Below are 20,170 nucleotides of genomic sequence, written 5' to 3'. Positions count from 1 at the left end.
AGAGCGAAAAGGAATCCTATGAAGGGAGAGCTTTTATATAAATTTGATTTCTAAAATCTGATGATTGTGGCTTTGGTAGGGAGGGGGCTTAGTTGTGTGTATGCCATATGTGTTCACTATAAAACACATTGTTTTGAAAATATATCCATTGATTAAATGCATATGGTTTAAATCATAATGGTTGCATTAAATCAACAATGCTTTGGATTTCCAGCTCCGTTACCCTGAGCAAGTGATTAAGGTCTGAGGAGGAGTGTGGCTAGCAGATAGAGCTTTTTAATGTTGTTGATGCTGTCACTAATGCAACAGTCCCTTCCAATGTTTTGTGAAACTCGAATGTGGTAATGTCAAAATAACCTTTCTAAAGAGGAAAACTTAACCTCACCTTCAAAGCACTTGGGCTCTTCTGTTAATGCACTCTGATTCATCATTGCACTTGTCATATGGAACTCTGCAAGTCAGTACAAATTACTTGCAATGATGTATATAATTTTGAGAAGAAACCCAAGGCCACATCAATTGATGTAAATAAGCAAAGCTTCACTGATTTCATGGAAGCCTGCAGATTCATAGTAGCTGAGGATCTAGCCCTGTGGTCTAACTTTACTCAGCTACAAGGGAGTTGCTTAAAATTTCCATTCTGATGTTAGTAGAAAATGTAAATATATAAAAACAGAGATCTGTGTGGCTTTTATGTTCTGGATGCATCATTTCAAACAAATATAGAAAAGATGTACGTTCTCTGCACTTTCCAAATGGCCTTTGGTTATCGGTGTGCATTTGGCTGGCTACTCAAAAGCATTCAACATAATGCCCAACATGAATATCCTTATGTGATTCTGGGAATTCAGAGCATCTCACTTTATTCATTGCAGATCTTTACTCTCAGTGGCAGATTGGTTCAAAGAACTACAGGAAAAAGTAAATGGCTTTTGCTAAATAAGCCTGCAGATGGAAAGCAACTCACATCTGTTTATGGAAAGGAGAGTGCTGGGACAGAAGACGGCAGAAGACAACTGCAAAGGTAAGTGTACAAGTTCCTAGGTATTGCATTTGGCTCATTGAGAAGGAAGCTGCATAATCCTTGAAGTTGTCAGTGTATGTTGAAATAACTCTGCTTTATTTAGGTTATGCTGATGTATAGGTATCATGCTAAAACCTAAGAGACAAACTGCACACTTACTTGAAACAGCCCATTTAGCATTATGATACTAGACCTCTGTTACTGTTTACACAGTCCATTTGCCTTGGGAAATCAGATGTCTTCAGGGCATTCAGGCATCTAGATACTTTTAACCCTGAAATATTTAGCACTGGGGAAGAGGTAAGTTTATTAGTAAATTGATATTTTCTTCTAGCTGATTTCCTTTAACATGCTGATTAGTGAAGACAATAGCCTCTGAATTAACATTTCTACCGACAGTTATTTTGAGCATTTTTACTTTCTTGGGAAAAACAATCAGCTGGTTTGTCTGGCTTTGATGGAAGACTAATGAAAAAGAATAATCAATTTGGACAAAAACACCCTGGGACTGTTTGGAAAAACTGTTGTTTTGACTGTATGGCAAAACTGGTTTATGACATGCAGAAAAAATATTCTTGATTGATTTATCCTAGTCATCTCAGTATTTCTACCTAGAAAGGTGTTACATGTCTTTAGAATTAAATCAATACCTCAAGTTATACAAACTTTGGACTCCAAATGAGTTAAGCACCTCTAAAAAGAGGCTCTTGGTCTAGAAGCAATGAAGTAATAACATTTGGCCATGTATTTTGAATTCTTCTTGGTTTATCAGTAGCTTTAATGATGCTAATATAAATTTAAGCATTGAAACACTGGACCTATTTTCAAAAGCAAACAGTGTTTTTTCCAGTCTGTCATAGTCATGTGTCCTTTAAAGTACAAGTGTCAAATTTCTGTAGACTTAAAAGGGTGCTAGGTACCTATGTACCATACGTAATCTGATCCATGTTTGCTAACAGATTTTTTAAAAGATACCGAGGCATCCGTTATCAGTGGCTGCAATGAGACAGGTTTCTGTTCACCACTAATGTTCTGACCCTCTGCAAAAAGGTTGGAAGCCAGAACTGAGCTTGTTAGACAGGCAGATGTTTTTGAAAATACTTGTTAAACATCCTGGGTTTACCTAATGTATTGCAGTCATTGCAGCAAGTTTTCACTGGCTGCGTGAGCACAATCACCTTTACTTAGTGTCTGTATTTTAATACACTGTAACAATGACTTCACACACTAATTACATTTCTTAATTTGTTTCTTAATGTCCTCTGATTTTTGTGTTTTGTGGAAAGATACCTAGAAGTGCACTATCTGTTTTTTTCAATTCTATTCGCTATTGCCTATGTTTTTATATGCTTGTTGTTTATCTAGTTAAAACAAACAGCCCCAGCGTGCTTGATCTTTCTAACATAAGCAGCTGTGGCTTAGTAACTCTACAGTCTTCTAATACCCTTGCAGCCAGGTGAATGCTATTATCTTTGTCAATTTGGTTGCATAATTAAAAACCTTGTAGAGCAAATGCAGCATTCAGCAATGGAATCATCAGTATGATTTTAATACAAATGGCTTGGCTAGTAGGCAGCCAGTGTGCTTAATGGGCTTAAACAAAATAATAACAAATGACTCTTGCTTTGTATAGGCCAGAATGTCACTAGCATCCTGAGATAGTGATGCTTGACCTACTTACATCTTTATCTGCAGCATGCCATGTCCATGTCTCTTCCTGTACCACTTCATTTGTAGCCTTGCTTGCTCCATCAACCCTCTAACATACGCTGCAGTCACTTGCTGTCAGAAGCATTCACCCTTTCTTCCATCACTGCTCAGGAAGCCCATATCAATAAGATATTGTTGTTACATAGCTGTCATTTCTGCCCTCCAACAAATCTTGTCGCTGCAGAGCGTCTGGAGGTTGCAGATGCCTAATAATGTTCTTCCCTGCTCTGTCAATTGATTTCAAGGCTGCATACCCTTGTCAGACTGAATGCAGAGTGCAAGGTGCAGGGAGCCTGCCTATGATAAGGTTTTGTAGAGATCTTGGCAGTTCCATATCACACTCATTTCCAAACCAGATGTTCATCATTTTCCCCACTCCTCTGCCTAGTATTAACAACTTACAGCTCTGCTCCTAGGCAGGCTGAAAGGTGGTTGGAGTCCTCTGCCCATTCTCCACTGAAACCTTACTATGTTTGGAGAGTAGCGCCTATGTGAAGCTGTACCTGGCAAGCACCCTCCATGCAAAGGTCTTTGTACAGGGTGAGGTTTCTACTGTAGACCTATGCATCAGGTTCAGCAGTCTTTCACCATCACCAAAACCAAGTTAATAGCCAAAAAGAGCTTTAGAGACATGAAACACCTCCAGAAGCAGGGTGAGACCTTGGGTTGTCTGAATCTACCTCTGGGGGGTTGGAAATTTTTGTGGTGTTTGAAGGTTCCCTTGTGGTTATATTATCCCAGATGTTTTTCACCTTAAAATGGAAAATGTCTTGCAGATTATCCTATAAAAAGGAAAATTCTATCCTACCCTGCTCTAATAAAATTCTACTTCTGAACTTTAAATTTGTAAAATTTGCAAAATTTGCATGGAATTTGGGGATTAAAAACATTTATTTTGCTATAAGAGCCTCTTTGCTTGTTCTGGAGTTACAAGTTCTTATTTCTCTGTGTGTATCGGTGACCTGATGGCAATTTTAAAGGAACTTCTGTTTGCCGCTGAAGAGTTACATGAGTTCTGTCTGTGCTGCAATTTGATGTCAGACTGCAGATTAGTAGAAATAGCCAATTAAATTACCCTACAGAAAATGCTGTATAGACTTAGATACCTGAAAAAGGTAAACTGTCAGTCTTGTCAGCAAGAACTTGCAGATTGCATTCTGTCTGGTAGTTTACTTTAGTGTATTCTCAGAAAAACAGTGGATAGCACAGATCATCTGCTAATCTCAGAACATCAGGAAATCGTAAAATTGAAGTATCTGATCAACTGGTTTATGTAACGCTGTACTGGGAAGTGCACGATAACTTCTAAGATGAACCCAGCAAAGGGTTGGATGCAGACAAAAGGCAACAATTTTGATTCTGTTAATAGGTGTTACCTTTAAGACTTAAATGTTGGTACATTTCTACTAATGTCATGTTTCTACATGGTATGCTCTTCTGACTGGTTACTGGTTCCCTGAAGTGCCTTAGTTCTCTGACCAAGGAAAGTGTGAAGCTGGTATAAAATGACTCCGGTAGGCGACAGCAGTCACAGGGTGGGTGGTGTGGGGCCTGTGCGAAAGAAACGGAACAGGCCTCTGGCTCTATAGGCTTGATATTGGTAAGGGAAGGCATGTTTTGTCTGAGTAATAGACTGCATGCTGTGGGGGTAGGAAAACTATAGGTAAATATTAGTACTGTAAAGAATACTTGTGAAGAAGTTTAGGGAAGGCTTTGTTGTCTACAGGACTGGTTAATATGTAATTTGAGTCTAATTCACTGCCTAGGACTTCAGCCAACTTTGCTGTGTATGTGTACAGGTACATATGTATATTACACGTGCACACATACTCTCTTTGATGGATTCCATTTGGGGTTATTAATGTCTTCTCTCACAGGCTCTTCTGAACTTGTCCAATATGTTCTATCACAAGGCATATTAATCTAGTGTATGGAAATGAGGGGAAGAGCTGATAAATCAAGATATGATAAGTGTAAACGCATTTCTAATGAACACACATTGTGTAAAAATAATGGCAATATCACTAAGACTGGGAGATATTTAATTAAAAAGACAAAAGAGGAAGAAAAAGGGAGGAAGATCTCTTCACTTAGTTGTTAATTTTATGCAGTGTCTCACTGAAAGCAATGCCAACATTGCTCTGGGAAAGCGTAAGAATCGCTACCTTTCACCGCACACCTACTTTCTCTTTTCTCAGTCTTTTTGTCTTTGCTCTTTCGAAGTGGCAATAGTTGAACACTTAACGGAATGTCTAGAGCTTCTGGGAGCCATTTTCTGTTCTAAACTTGACCTGTTATTCTACCTCCTTTTTGATACTTGTTTCCCAAAGTGCCCGAAGATGTCATTTGGAATGAAAAAAATATTAATAATAGTAATAATTGGTTTGTTCCTACTCATAATGCAAGTAGTGGTAGAACAAGCACAGAAGCCTTAAGATTCAGGGCTTCTGAGCTCTCTTTAGTCATGACAGCAATTTGAAAACTGAGGCAAAGTAATTTGGCAAACCTGAGACAGGAATATTAAAACTTGCGTATCGGGGAAATAAAAAGATTTGAGATCTTGATTAAAAAGTGTTGAAGACAAAGTGTCTATATTTCCCAAAATTAAGGGAAACTTTGGGCAGGCCAACACGATTCCAATCTGAATTTATCATTTGTGTCCTAATGATGTGAATATGCCAGTGACGATTTCAAGGTATTGGGCAACTCATTTGAGAGAGTTTTCATTCATCATATTGACAGTGATGTTAATCAAATTGACTATCCTTAACAAAAAACCCCTGCTTCATTTGAACTATATTGCTTTTCTGCCGGAGGGGAACATTTGTGCAATTAACAAAACTAGATCGAATGCTAATAAAGAAAACAAATGAAGATTTATGCATAATCTACAAAAGGACTGGAATCATTTAATTAAGAGTATATAGCAGCTTTTGGAAGAGAGTAAGTATTAGTGATAATAAATGAGAAGGCCTTTGTACTCAAATAGCAGTCAAGGAAGTGGATGGTTTCTTACACAGCTTTGGTTTTAGTACTGCCCAAGCCACCGTCACCAATGAGATTTTACTGCTTTAGAGAAAGTTCAGACTTGACATTCCTGCTGGGATAGTGTACAGTTTAAGAACAGAGTTAATTTGTATCATGATTGTCTGTAGAGACAGGTGTCTAAGCCGTTTAGTTTATTTTAATAGGTGAAGTGTGTGAGTATTTTGCCATAATCACACTTTTGTCACAGTCCTCTATTTAAGGAATGGTAGGGTACGGAGTGTGTTTGGGAGCCTGATACTCTTGTTGGATGCGGCAGCTGGTGCATTCCACATCTGAGTTAGATGAAGGCTCACAGCCTGTTGATCTTCCCGAAACATCTGATACTGCCTGCTGCTGGAGACAGGGAGGAGCTGGTACGTCAGGTTCAGCAAGACAGGCCTTTTGCTGGGTCTTTATCACAGTAGTGTCTAGGTGGGTTTTAACAAAGCAGCGCCTGTGCAGGAAAAACACATCCTCTCTTCTGAAGAGTGGTGTCTGGAGACTGGCCACGGCCACTTCAGCAATTCTTGCTTCCTAAGTGTCTATAGGATAGAGTTTCTACTGCTGATCTTGGCTACTCCCCTTCCTCCTCCCCGGCCCTGCTCGGGCACTCCACTCAGCTGAAGAGGTAGGACCGGTGCCTGCTGCCTCTCAGGTGATGGGGAGACAGAGTCATACACAGTTTAAAGCATCTATCCGATAGGAACATCCCCGCTTCAGAGGGAAATGGTGCCAGAAAACATATAAAGCCTGTGTCAAGTTGATGTTCACATGTGCCCAGTTACAGGTGCCAATGCACAGACAAACTCTAACATATTTTGTAGGAAGGGGAATGGAAAAATGGAAAAACCAAAGCCCTGTATCTCAGGTTTCTCAGATGCACAAGCTCTGTTTCATCTCTGCTTTTTTCTGAGGATAGAGAAAATATTACAATTCCCACCTTTATTTTCATGGTATTTAAGGATTATATTCAGCATTCTGTTACTTTTCCCTTCATAATATTGTGGTGTGGAGGTTATAGGTTTAAGTTCTGCATGTTAAAATAAAGCAATACTGATTTAGAGATAAACTATTGTGCAACTGACAGGGCTTGAAACTCATTCCTGTCAGGAGAGACTTAGTATAAGTCCCCACTATTGTTAGGGCTGTTTAGTCTGCTTTATATGATGCATCTGTATAGTGCACATTCATTGCAGAACTACTGATTAATGCTTGTACAGCTGGAGGCATCTTATAGAGTGATTCAAATAAAACAAAGTTCTGACAGATTTAGGGTTGGAAAGGGAACTTTGGCAGAAGGGAGGGACAAGAGCAGTGACATTAGTGATGCAATGTCACCAGCAGCCTCCTAGTGTTAGCTGTGGCCAGCATCAAAGTAGTTGGCTTAATACTTCAAAGTTTGAAGAACTTCATAGGAATAGCTTGATTTGTTCCTGTTCGGGGAGGTGGGGAATCACTTTCAAATAGACTCCAGCACACAAAATAATTTAAACTTAGACTAACTTTTATGAATGTATTTAATCCCTTTTTATTTCACTGACACTTAAAAATGTATACATGTGTGGTATTCATCTTGGGCAACCTGTTGATCATACTTGTCATCTTGGCCAGTGCATAGAACCCTTCATTTGCCATTCTGATCAGAATATAAAAAGTGCAAGAATGGTTTGGTACCTGAAAAAGTTCACAATATATCTGATCACTTCACACCCTACTTTATGCCAGCTAGGTTGTAATATTCACATGTGTTAAAATACACCATCAGACCAACACATCAAGGAACTTTCTTTGAGATCCAGTCAGCCCAATAAAGGAACCTGTTATCGTGGTGGGAATTATCAGGAAATATTGGTAGAAGATGCTTAGAGCTCAACATATTTCCAATTACGCTGTCATATAACTTTTGATTTTTTTGTTATTGGTTGGATACAAGCAGTTTGTTTTCTATATTCTAACTTCTTGACTAAGACCAAATTTTGGAAAAACATTTAAATGGTTAACTTCAGGTAGTTCCCATTGATTAGGTAGGTAAGCCTATGTTAAGTACTTTGCTGCAACTTAGCTTTGGACTAGAGTATATTTCTGAGCGTTTTTGTAGATGGTCTCATTAAAATTTTAATCAGTTAGGAAGTTTGTTTTAACTAAGCAGAGCAAGCAGGTATACTACCTCTATGCAAGAAAGTGACAGATGAGCATTAGCTGGCAGAGTAAGGAGAGTTTATTCTAACATGCCCTAGATGTATAATTTCGTTGAGATGCCAGTCTTTAAATACCTTGTAGAATGGAAATGAGTAGTCTAATAATAATAGTAACACTTAGAAATTTAAAATCTGTCTTACTGGGCTTTTATAACTAGTTTGGGATTCTGTGGCTAGTAATAGGCAGAGAAGGTCAAATTCATCCCTGTTCTAAGCATGAGCAACTCCACTGGAGTCAATAATTAAGTTTTCACTTACAACCATTATTGAATTTGGCCTGGAATCTGAAAGGGAAAGAGAGTGATGCAGACAGGATGGATTCAGTCATAGCAGCAGCTGATAGGGAAGATAGTTGGCAAGCTGGAAAGCTGTAATGAGTTCAGCTGATAGGGCCTGATGCAAAGGCAATGGAAGTCAATAAAAATGAAACAGCTTTGGTTTGGGGGCTGGGGGGGGTCTGTTGTCATGCTTGATCTTGCTCCCAGGTTTTGTTACTAATGTCAAATTTAAGGAGCGTGTAAGCGTTGCGTGGACCTGGTTGTATATGCAGAGGATTATGATTTTGTACGGTAATGAGATTTTTTCAAGGCAGCTTGGATCATGCTGCTGGCCAAACTTTGAAAAAACATTCCTAACCTATTCTGCAAAAGTGCTCCCATACAGAGTGGAACGATGTAGTTTTATGTGCAAATAGTGCAGTGCTTTCAAAACTGGATGTCTATAGTTGTGGGGTTTCTGGAAGCTAAAATCTGAATCTCTTTTTAAGAAACATTATGCATCTTCAGCTTTTAGAGAAATTATGTTACAATGAGATGTTCTTCAGTCATGTGGGGCTTCTTAGAACTTTGAGGGGGACCATTTGCCTAAATCCTCTTACCAGCTTTGGTTGGCCTTGGCCTTTGGTTTCCTTGCAGTTGACTAGCACAGGATAGATGGGGTAAAAGACAGCGGCTGACACTATTTGGGATGTATCTCTCTGGGTAGATAAAGATGCAAGGGAACTAGTAAGCAAAAACACTTTGAGAAGCGAGTTTTCAGAAAGCCTTGAGTTAGATGACTGACATTTGTTTTCATTGTCTAGTGCTGAGCCAACTTAAATTCTTCTGTCTCCCAAGAACATAATTATGAAGTTATGCATTTCACGAAAAGATTTGTTGCACTGGTGAGGATTGACATCCCAGTTTCCAACTTTTCAGAGCCCCTGCATGCCTAGGGTTACTGTGGCTTTCAGGTTCCTGAAAATTCATGCTAGTGAGTTCAGTATCTTCTTAAATCCTCGCAATGTCAGAGTGAATTTCCTTCCAGTCTGTCAATATTCTTCCTTTTGGATATTGCAGAGACCACCTTTGGGTGGTTGGAAAGAACTTTTTCCCTGTGGCATGTTTTCTCTTCAGCCTTTTGTTAAACTGTTGATGGTTAAAAAGGAATAGAAGAATCTGAATTACTGTCTTCCAGGGACAAAGTCTATTGCCAGTTTACTGGCCTATAGCTACGACATGACTATAGGAATCTGACTCAAAATTTGTATTTGATCCATACCAGTTGGACTGAGATTTCTCAAAGCATCATTCTAGCCAATTTTTTAGGTTAAGTCTAAAAAAACCAAACCACATGCAGTTTCTCCCCCTCCCTTAAGATGTCAGTTTCCTTGTTTTTGTAAAAATCCTTACTTTTTCAGTCTTATGTGAACCTTTATGCCCTTGGTGTTCCACATTCTCTTATGGAATATGCATATACTCTTACCATTCCACATTCCTCTGGTCAGCCAGGGCTGGGTTAAATCAACTGAGAGCGAGGCAGATGCTGTTTACGGAGGGCAGAGGAAGTGTAAGGCTGCGTTTTGCACACTGGCCCCATAGTTATAGCAAATCATCTATCTATTTACCTATCGAGATACAGATATATTAAGAATTGGAAGGAGGTTCTGCAACCTTTAAATCCTTTCATATTGCTTTATGTTCCTGCTGTTAAGCTTTTGCTATGTTAATGTCATCCTGGGCTGGTAGTATTTACAGCACCTAAATCAATGTTGAGGACATACAGAATATTGAAGGATCAACTCTACTTATTTCAAATGCACTTTAATATTTTGACTGCCTGACCAGAGTTCAGGAAATAACTGTGGTAGAATGATAATGAGAAGTTTAACAGTTTTATGATGGTTGGAGCGGACTTTATGGAAGTTGATAAATTTCATCTTGTAGGTTTCAATTTCTCATTCCCTACAGAGAGATGGGGAGAATACATTGATACTGCATTTCAAATTGGCTAGATCAGAAGGAACAGCAGCTAAAATCCATTACAACCCAATTACATCCATCAGCTGAAGCTGTGTGCATTCATTCGTGAACATCAGCATTTAATCCATAAAGAGGAACTAATGAGAAATTTGAAAATGGAATCCATGCATCAGTAACTTCGGAGAGATTTTGCTGGGATTAATGAACTGCCAGAACATTGTCAACACACTGAAAACCTATTCTCTCTAGGTTTGTTTACTGACCAAAGAAAGATTTTTTTTTTTTTTTTTTTTTTTTTGTTCTCCCTATTCTTCAGCATGTTTTTGTCTTATGGGTTGTTGCTTCCCTCCCCCCCCTTATGTTCTTGGTGCAGGAAGTGACATTTTATCCACTTGAAGGATCAAACACTTGTTTCTTTTTCATCTTTCTCTTATGGGCATCTGGCTGGATGGTTGGCTAGCTTCTAAAGTCAGATACACTGCAGATGAACACCCACAGCATCTCTGTAGCTCTCTGCAGAAACCTCTTGTACAGAGCTCCAAAAGACAAGCACATGTGGGTTAGACCATGTTTTGTAGTATAGAAGGAAAGTCAAGATACCAGCAATTACTTCTTTAATAGCACTATAGTCTAGAAAACTTGTTGAAAAATTGGTAGTGTTCATTTGTAAGTTCACCTTTAACTTTCCTTTGTAAGATGCTGTACTTGGTAATGGATTTTCTGATTCTCTGGAGCTACCAGTAGGTATTTGTCCGAAGAGTGTAGATTAAAGCGAGCCCACAGGACAAATAATGCCTCTAATGGGAGTTAAAATGTATAGTAATTGCAGAGATCTGGCTAGGCTACCATATATAAACAAGGCCATAAACTGTCATTCATCAAGATCATACATTTAAATGACAGCAAGTACAGATTTTTTCTGGATGCTCTAGGGTGTAATATTGTGATACCCATTTCTATCACTTAATCACCTAAAACTGTAATTATATTTGGGTTGTAGTTAAAATGCGTATTATTGTCTATATGCCTTTTACCTTGAGGTGCCTTAAGAACATGTTGGTATTCCAGGACCAATCTGTGAAAATTTCTCTGAGCTTCTTTGCACATAGACACTCTATATCTGTTAAAAAAATAAATCTCCTTTATATTCTGAGCCTTATTCTCCCTTGCTACCCAAGTGGTCTAGTAAGGTTTGATGGCTTAATATTTATTTCTTATTTATTTTGATAGATCTCTGTCATATTCACCAGCTGGATAAAGTTACTATGCTTAACAGCAATATAGCAATATTTCCTCCCAGGAATCATTCCTTTCCACATTTAAGCAGCAGAGCTGATCTCCAAGTAGACATATCTGACAGGTAGCTCCTCTGAGGTCCCCTTTCCAATTGCACTCCTGATGCAGATGTGACAGGTTCAGGAAGAAGAGAAGGATGGTGCAGAGGGGGCAGGCGAATGGAAAGCAGGAGAGGGAAACAGAGAAAGACAGACAATAAAGTGTGCATTATGGTTCAGTATTAAGTGAGAAAGGATGGAGAGACTTAGGAAACAGAGAACTTGGGTCAAAACATAGAATCATGGAATCATTTAGGTTGGAAAAGACCTTTAAGATCATCCAGTCCAACTATTAACCTACACTACCATTAACCTACACATCTGGGGTTAAAAGCTGGCAACTGCACATGAAGCAAAAATATGGAGGAGAATGGCATGAGGAAGGAAGCTTGAGTGACTGACGCCCTGTGTGAACTGCGGGAAATCGCTGAAACATGATGTGCTTTTGGTCTCTCTCACCAAAAGCAAAAATCTCTGGCAAACTGAACGTCTTTCAAGTGAGGCCAAAGTAACATCTATGCAATTCAACCAAAGGTGTTGCAAAAGAGGGTGTTGTGCAGAGATACTGCCAGGATGCTGTAAGCAGGAACAATTAGGTTAGGCGCAGTGCTGCGCTGGTGTCTCTAGAATGCTGCTTGTTGAAATGCTATTCTGGGTCCCTCTGCTTTGCTTTACCCAATGTAGCTGCACCAAAGAGGTGTTTTGTTTTTTTTTTTTTTTTAACTTGTTGTCAACATGCTAATGCTGAGGCAATAGGAATGGTAGTTACTGTTCCCCTTTCAGCCTCCTTGACTTGAGCAAGTTTCTTCACACCCAAATACAGTAATTTACCACCTGTTGGTTTGCAATGATAATATTTGCTTGCCAAATGTAACTGACTTCTTTTTTAGAATGAACAGGTACTTGAATTGTTTAGAATCCTACTCTCAAATGTTACATTTAAGAGCAATTTAAGATCAGTAAATTGGGCTCACTTGCTAGAACACAAATAACCACAAAAAAACCTGCAAAGTAATGCTTTGGGACAAAAGCTACAAAGAACAAGGAATAAGAGAACATGAATGTGAACAAGGGTAAATGTTTTCACAGCTGTTTTAGACAATTGTATCAGACCATTTCCTTAAATCCCCTGAGGCTTTTAAGCACAGAGGTTTCTTCCTTTCATTCATCCTTTTTTAATGTTTAACAAAATAAAAACTAGGAAAATCTCCCCAACAACTGTTGTCTTGTTCTGTTCAACGTATGTGGCCCTCTGACTCCCACGGAGTAGTTACATCTCAGTTGGGGAACAGCATTTGCAAGCAATGCAATCCTCTTTATTATTGCTTTCCTTTTTTTGCACCTCGCATTAGGGTGTAAATGACATACCAGATATCCCAGTGCTTTTGGCAAGCGGAAGCAAAGGCAGAAGTGTATAATAAAGAAGATAATGGTTAAGAATTCAAGCTAGACCCAGAAGCATCTGGCAGTGTTTCCTTGTTCAGTGGGATGTCTTTAGCCATTGTTTGGAGATCAGTAGGAAGGAGCGAGGCAGGTACAGCGGCCTGTTCTGCTGGGGTCTCTAGGTGTGGCATAAAGGAAGCAGAGTCACTGTGAATCAATTCCTGTGCAAGGGTGTTTCTTCAGTTAAGGAGTTATGTCCAGGAAGGCAGCACGCAGACGCGTAAAAGTCTGTACAATGTAGACGTTTAGCCTTAGTAATAGAGTTGGAACCAACTTTTCTGTAATCTCTGGTATCACAAAACTCTTTGGTTTAAGAGATTTCCTGAAGGAATGCAGATGAAGCAAAGCACTTAGTTTGGCTGTGACCTGAAGTGACATTCCTAAAAAGGAAAAATGCGGTTATGTTTGTGCAGAGAAGGTGGTGTTTGTGGTTTAGATCAATAGAACAGATGTTGGGAACTGATTCTGATCTCACTAATTTCACTTTTACACCTAAACAGCTTTATTGATTTTTTTTTTTTTTTTTTTTTAAAATCAACTTGTTTGCAACTGGGTAATTGAGAAGGAAATTATTCCCATAGGTATAAGTCTTACCTGGGCTATAGATTTGTTGCAGAACTTTGGCAAGTCACTGAATTGCTGATCTCTTGGTTTTCCTTTGAGTCCACTTAAGAAAAGCTCTGGCTCTATATTGTTATCAAATAGTGTTGTTCTGTTGCTGTTTGTGCGAAAAATAGCGGATGGCAGGGAAGTTTTAAGGAGTTTGTGCAATGCCCAAAGTAAAATGTCTTAATTTCCTTTTAGATGTACAGCCTTCCTCCTCAATTTGGCAGTTGCACCATAGTTCTGTAGTAGCCAAAAAAAAGGTACTGCAGGGTACCACTGTTCTGAATTCACTCGTTCGATCCCTGGTATTTGCTTGCCACGTTTGTGCAGTTGTTTTTTTTTTTTTCAACCACGCTGGTATAATCTAGGTATTTCCAGGGATCTTGTGGGGCATGGAATTATGTTAAGTCTGAGAAAGTAATGTTAATTTCAATAATCTGTAGAAATGTCCTGTGAATGCACTTCTGTATCTATTTTTAGCTTGAGTTTTTCTTTAGAGTGGCTGGTCTAATCTACTTGCTGTTTCTGTGACAAAAGGGTGGTGGTGGTGGGGAATTATTGAAATGTAATCTTCCCAATCAAATTATTGTAACAATTATTTGGTTTGGTATGTGTAGTTACAATTATGTCAAGAGTTCATTGCCGGAATGGATGCAACAAAAAGATTCTTTGTCAGAGACTCTTATATCTGTTTAATTTCAGCAGAGTAAACAGTCAGGCTGTTAACACAAACTAGTCCTTGTTTGGCTAAGAAGAAGAGCCAAAGGTTTGCTACTTTTCTTAAAGTAGCAAACAAGAAAAACCTCACAGAACTGACATGTAAAGGTATATCCACTTCTGTCTTTCAAACTTCTCTTAAATAGAACATATGTAGCGATATGTTTATATTGCATTCCTGGCAGTATCTGACTGCTCACTAGGACTCTCCCTGCAATCTGTATTCCCCTGCTTTCTGAAAAGTAGATAACTCTTTTGACAAATACACCAACCATATCTCAATCAACTTCTCTCACTAATAAGCATATCAAAGATGTTATAAATATTTTTGACCTGTATGCCAATTGTACAGGAAATTGTAGGAGACATGAAACCTGGAAGACTCCAGGCTTGCAGATGTCTATTGTCTTGCATGACTTGTAGCAGCCCAGAAATAGGATAAGGGAAGTAGATTTGCATGTCATATCCAGAAGAGATTCCCTAATTCCTTTTCAGTATGAACATCCTGATATGCCTGAATACAGATCATCACTCAATGCTATAAATCATTTATCGTGCTTCAGTAGGAATAGGCTGATTTGTAATATCTGGGGGGTGGGGTCTCCCATAACATTCGTTGTGTTCAAGAGGACAGTATTCTTTATCGTTCCTCATTGACTTTAACCAGCTTTGAAATAAAAAGGACAGAATCTTGTAGTAAAAATCAATCTGCTTGGCCAAACACCCACTCGTTTCAGATTTCTGAATGTATGCTGGTTTTGTCTCAAAGTCATGGTTCTGTCATAAAAAACCTCCATAAATCATATTCCAAGAACAGGTCTTAACTACCTACTGTTTTCTTTTCAAATACCTATTGTTAATCATCCTGACAGTTCTGACACTCATAATATTGCTGAAGTTTTGAATGCCACATGTTGCAGACAACTGAAAGCTTCATGTAAAAGGGAAATATGCATCTGACATAAACCCACCATACACTAAGTATATGTACAGGTTAATCAGTAGATCGAGTCTAAAATATGCACACTTTATACACACAGGTTTCTCAAAGTATGTTATATAAATGCATGCACGTGAGTGACATGTAGATAAACAGTGATATACTGAGTGCTTTGCATGAGTACCCACACTTGCAACGCTTAAAGAATTTTAGAGGTTAAAAAAAGGAAGTAGCACTACCTAGATGTTTCCACCTTTTTTTGAGTGAATGTAATATTGCAGCAAGCTGTGTTCTAAGTCCTGCTCTTGGTTGACTTGTGTTTTTGTGTATGATGTCACTAAAGCAATTACAATATAAGAGCATGCAATAAATATTTTCTGACATCACTTGAAATGGATGCTGAAGGGGTGATGTGAAGTTTTATAGCCAGGGTCCAAGCTCGAACCACTCACTCTGCTGAGATTTGCCTTCAGAAACCCGAATTGTCTACTTTGTGATACTGTGCTGACCAGAAGTGCAGTCCAGCTGAGAACTGGCTCCCTGTGGAGAACATAGTCCTGCCCTTGCTGAACTCTCAAAAGTAGAAGGTGCAGATGGTTCAGGCTTCATATGGAGAATGAACCCCAGGTGCATATTTCACACTTCCTAATGTCAATATAAAGTTTTTAAGTTTGACAGTTGGGGATCCATTTACAGGCAAAACTGAGTTTTCTGACGCCTGCTGGAGTCTGCAGTCCCTTTTACAGGGCCCCCCTCTCATCGTGCCACTTACTTAGCTGGCTTTGTGTAAATATTTGTCCCTCTACATTCCTCCCTTCAAAATGCAGTGACAGAAAGCAACTCCTGTCTCTCCTGAAGCTGATCACTTGAAGTAAATATTTGCTTTCTAAGTTGAGGTAGAGGTGAAGAGAAAGATTCTGACTGTAGGTTGTAAGATAAATTCCCTCTTCAACTATCCAAACACTTGGGGTTTGTTTGTACCTCTGCAAATAAGTTACTAAAAATAAACTGAGTTATGAAGTCTGTAACTTGGGACCTAAGTGATACTTAGAAGATTATTTGTTTGAATTGATTTGATGACATAGCTCTAGCCAGGCCGTTTTTTGGCAGCGCATTCAGATTACTCTGGATTCTCTCACCCCTTATTAAAGGACAGTTTGCCAATAGTCATTGCCTGCTTGCTGTTCTGGGATTGTGTAGGTTTTTTCCTTGTTCTTTATTGCAGAGCCCCCCATATAAACTGCCACTAACATCACAAATTCAACCATATTTTCATTTTCCCACTATTATTTAACTATCTTTGAAATTAATTCTGCGACTTGATATAAATTATTGATTTAGCAGGCTCACTCCTGTTTTCTGTGACAGGTTCAGCAGTAAACAGGCTATTAACAATTCATAATGAGTAGCTCCTGTTTGTTTTTCCTGTGTGCTAATTTTGTTCTCTCTTCCTGACATCCTTAGTGTGCCTTGTCCCTTGTCTGCAGACCTGGCGAGTGTGTGATGCCAGGTGACTGTTATGCATGGTGCTTTCTACCAGGAAAAGCCTTTAGATTTGGCAGAAAGCGTTTTGATTTTCTGGATGAACAATTCACTTGGAAACAACGAGTGAGGAAAATCTCTTCCTTCTGCTCCTTCTCAATACCGCCATGGGAGGAGTGTGTATACAGTCGTTATTCTTGAGGTCTGTTTCAGGATTTTTTACCTTTATGGATCTGAAAGGTGTAGGGGATGTTTATATCGTCTTTCTCTAGTGTAACATAGTCACTATTTTTCACGTACTTAATGCTGCTACTAGTCTCAATAGCTCGTGTTTGACTTAATGTCTCTCAGGGAAGGTATCTGATCTAGACTAAAAGCATCAAGAGACAGCGAATTCCCCAGTGGCTTTAGTAGTTTATTTAAATTTTTAATAGTGCCTGACATTGGAAAATAATTTACTTTTGCTTCAATATGTATAAATCAAGCTTTAATCTCTTCCCACTTATAGCATCTGAAATTGAGAGTAACTCCATTTCACTCGGTAAAGTTTATACTGCTGTAAAGCGTGCATGGAAAAGAGCAATTGTTCTTCCTGTACCTTGTGGTGGTGGGTCAGGAGACTTGGTTGATATTCTCAGGATTGCCATTGATACTGGCTGAGTTTGTAAACACAACCAAGTCCATTAGCTGCTTCACTTCTGTATCTCTGTCTGAATTATAATGCTGACCTGCCCTGTATCCTACTGTGAAACTCAATCTACGTAAAGCTCTCTAGGCTAGATTAAAATCTTACTGTAGTAGCTGTGTGTGTTTGAACTTATTTACCTGGGCTTTTGCTAGTTAGGAGATTTTTTTTTTTTCTTCAGTTAAGGCAGATAAAGTGTGTGCCTTCTGGCTATAGGGGTCTGCAGAAATGCATTCCAAATGCAAAAGTCATTAGAAAAAGCTCACATACGTAGTTGGCTCAAGTCAGTATGGCCCATTGCGTATATGCATCTGGTCTCCCGCTCTTTCCTTGAAGGAGAAAGGAGGCATATGCTCACACAGATTGCTGCCCGAACAGCTAGATGCTTCCTCTTGAGTCTGTTGTAGCCAGCTCAAATAGCATCCAGCATGGTCAAACTTACACTGCCCTGCTTTATGGACTAGTTGGTCCACAGCCGTGCTCTGAGCCTTCTGCTGTCATAACACAGTGAAATTTAGTTCAGAATTGAAAGTGGTTTCAAGCAAGCATACTTCACAGTTAGGGTAGACTGGGCACACACAAAAGCTGGCAGCTACTGTGGCTCCATTTTCAATGTACAATGCAAGAGTGAACCTCAGGCGTGACCCTGAAAAGAATTTTTCATGCTAGATTCTGATTAATACTAATGAGAGTTACAAGTAAGCATACGCTTATAAACTGTGTAGTATTCAACTCTGCACCTTTTAACTGCGGCTGTCTTTTGGAGAGAATAGTGTGGCTGGTGAGAGCAGTATGTGTCAGTGCTAAAAACAGGTTAGGAAAAGAAGCAAGACACTATTATGCTAAACTGGAGTTCTCAAGGCAGTTACATTTGGCACCCACGAATTGTGCTGGGTAGAAAGTTCTTGGATTCTGCAGTGAAAAGGCTATTTGAGCATGTAAATAGACTGGATTGACACATCCCTGAATTAAGTCAGTAAAATGTAAGTTGAGAAACGTTTTTATGGCAAAGGCTTTTTGTGGCTTTACTCTCCTTTTAAAGTTTTACCAGCTGGAATTTTACACTTCCAACGATTTACCAGCAGAAATGCTGCCACTTGGATGTCTAGCCAATAGATGGATCCTGTCAGTTAATTAAGTTTCTACATGGTATTAGTCAAGCTTCCATTCGCAAGCCATTTGTATGGTCTAGAAACTAAGACTTTCAAGTACAAACTAGTGATTGCAGGCTCTAATTCCATTTCAGTCTTTGATTTGCTCTGTAGCCTTGGAAACATTAATTCATCTGCGGGGCGTGGGAGGATGGTGCAGTGGAAGGGATGGAAAAGGTGGGCTCATGGCTAAGAAAATGGGCCAGAATGCAAGAAACCTGGATTTAATTTTTCTAGCTTCTCTCTTTTCTGTGTGGCTGTAATCATGACAATTGTGACTGGGAAATATACAGATGTTATGGTTTTAAAAGTCGCGATAACACCTGGAAAGACTTCTGTAAGCTGCTGCTGCCAAAGGAGACTGGCTTCCAGGATCCATCAGATCTTTTACTTTGGAAAAGTCTTTGTGGTAGCTAAGAATCTGATGCAAATGAACAGTTAAAGCAGCTGATGAGAAGGAGATATTGCGGTACATAACCACAGGAAATGTGAGCTTCATAGAGATGAAAACTTTCAATTTTAAGGACATATGTAATGAATGCAGTCAAGTGGAACAGCACCATGGCACTGCATAAAATAAGTGGAATGTCATGTAAATTGATCTGAAAATTACTGGTAGTTATACTATTCTCTGACAGAATGATTCACACTAATTCAAGAAAAAATTTCCTTTCACTCTTAACAGACTTAATGCCCAAGCACAGGGGAAGAGGAGGTAACTAGCTGTGAGAAGGCAAGAGGCAGTCCTGTCAATGCACCAGTTTTCTCTCCGCCTTAACTCATTTCTTTGTGCTTGTGAAATGGATGATCATGGGACTGGGTAGCTACACCATGAGGAGAAAATTCACCTTCCTGCCGTGGAACCTGTGTGAAATGCAGGCAGCATGGTCTTAAAGCAGGATTTTGTTCTAAATGAGCTTTTAGGAAACGGAGTTCATCCATCGTATCTGACAATTAGTGGATACTTTCATAAAGGATTTCATTCCCTGCTACTGAGAAACAGAAATTATGTGATCGTTCAGAGAGGGGCTAGTCAGGGTTAAGAAGAAATCTTTGGGGGGGAGAAAATCCCACATCTCAAATCATGAAAACTTTGCTACTTATCTCAGTAAAAGTGAAAGGAAAATTGATTTGAAAACCGGTGAGTGACTGTTTTGTTATTTTTGTGTGGGAAAAATTGGTTGTAATTTTACCATGAAGCAAAATTTTACCATGCAGGTTTTTGATTTTCCTTCAAAGAATACTGAGAAGAAATGAATGTGTTCCACAGAGAAGGTTTTCTTCTGAGAAAAATCACTTTAATTGGAAAACACTGAGTGAAAACAGGTCATGATCACTGCATTCTTGTGTTTCGCCCACCCCCTGACCCCCTGGACTCCTTTGCACTTTCCTGCTCCGCTTACTTTTGTTGCCACGCAAATTTTTCATTGCTCAACTTCTCTCTCTCCCCAGTCCAGGAGGTAAACAGAACAATCTTGTCTCTGACAGAGCTGGTTAGCTTAAGAAATGAGACAGACTTGTAAGTGATGAAGGCTCTGATTATATCCCCATGCTATACTGGCAGTTCTGTGCTTTAGAAAAAAACAGGCCAAACAAAACAAACACGTAAATAA

The sequence above is a fragment of the Pelecanus crispus genome, chromosome 21, assembly GCF_030463565.1.
Source record: "Pelecanus crispus isolate bPelCri1 chromosome 21, bPelCri1.pri, whole genome shotgun sequence".
NCBI lineage: Eukaryota > Metazoa > Chordata > Aves > Pelecaniformes > Pelecanidae > Pelecanus > Pelecanus crispus.
The sequence above is the reverse complement of the archived record's forward strand: the minus strand, read 5'-3'. Positions refer to the sequence as shown.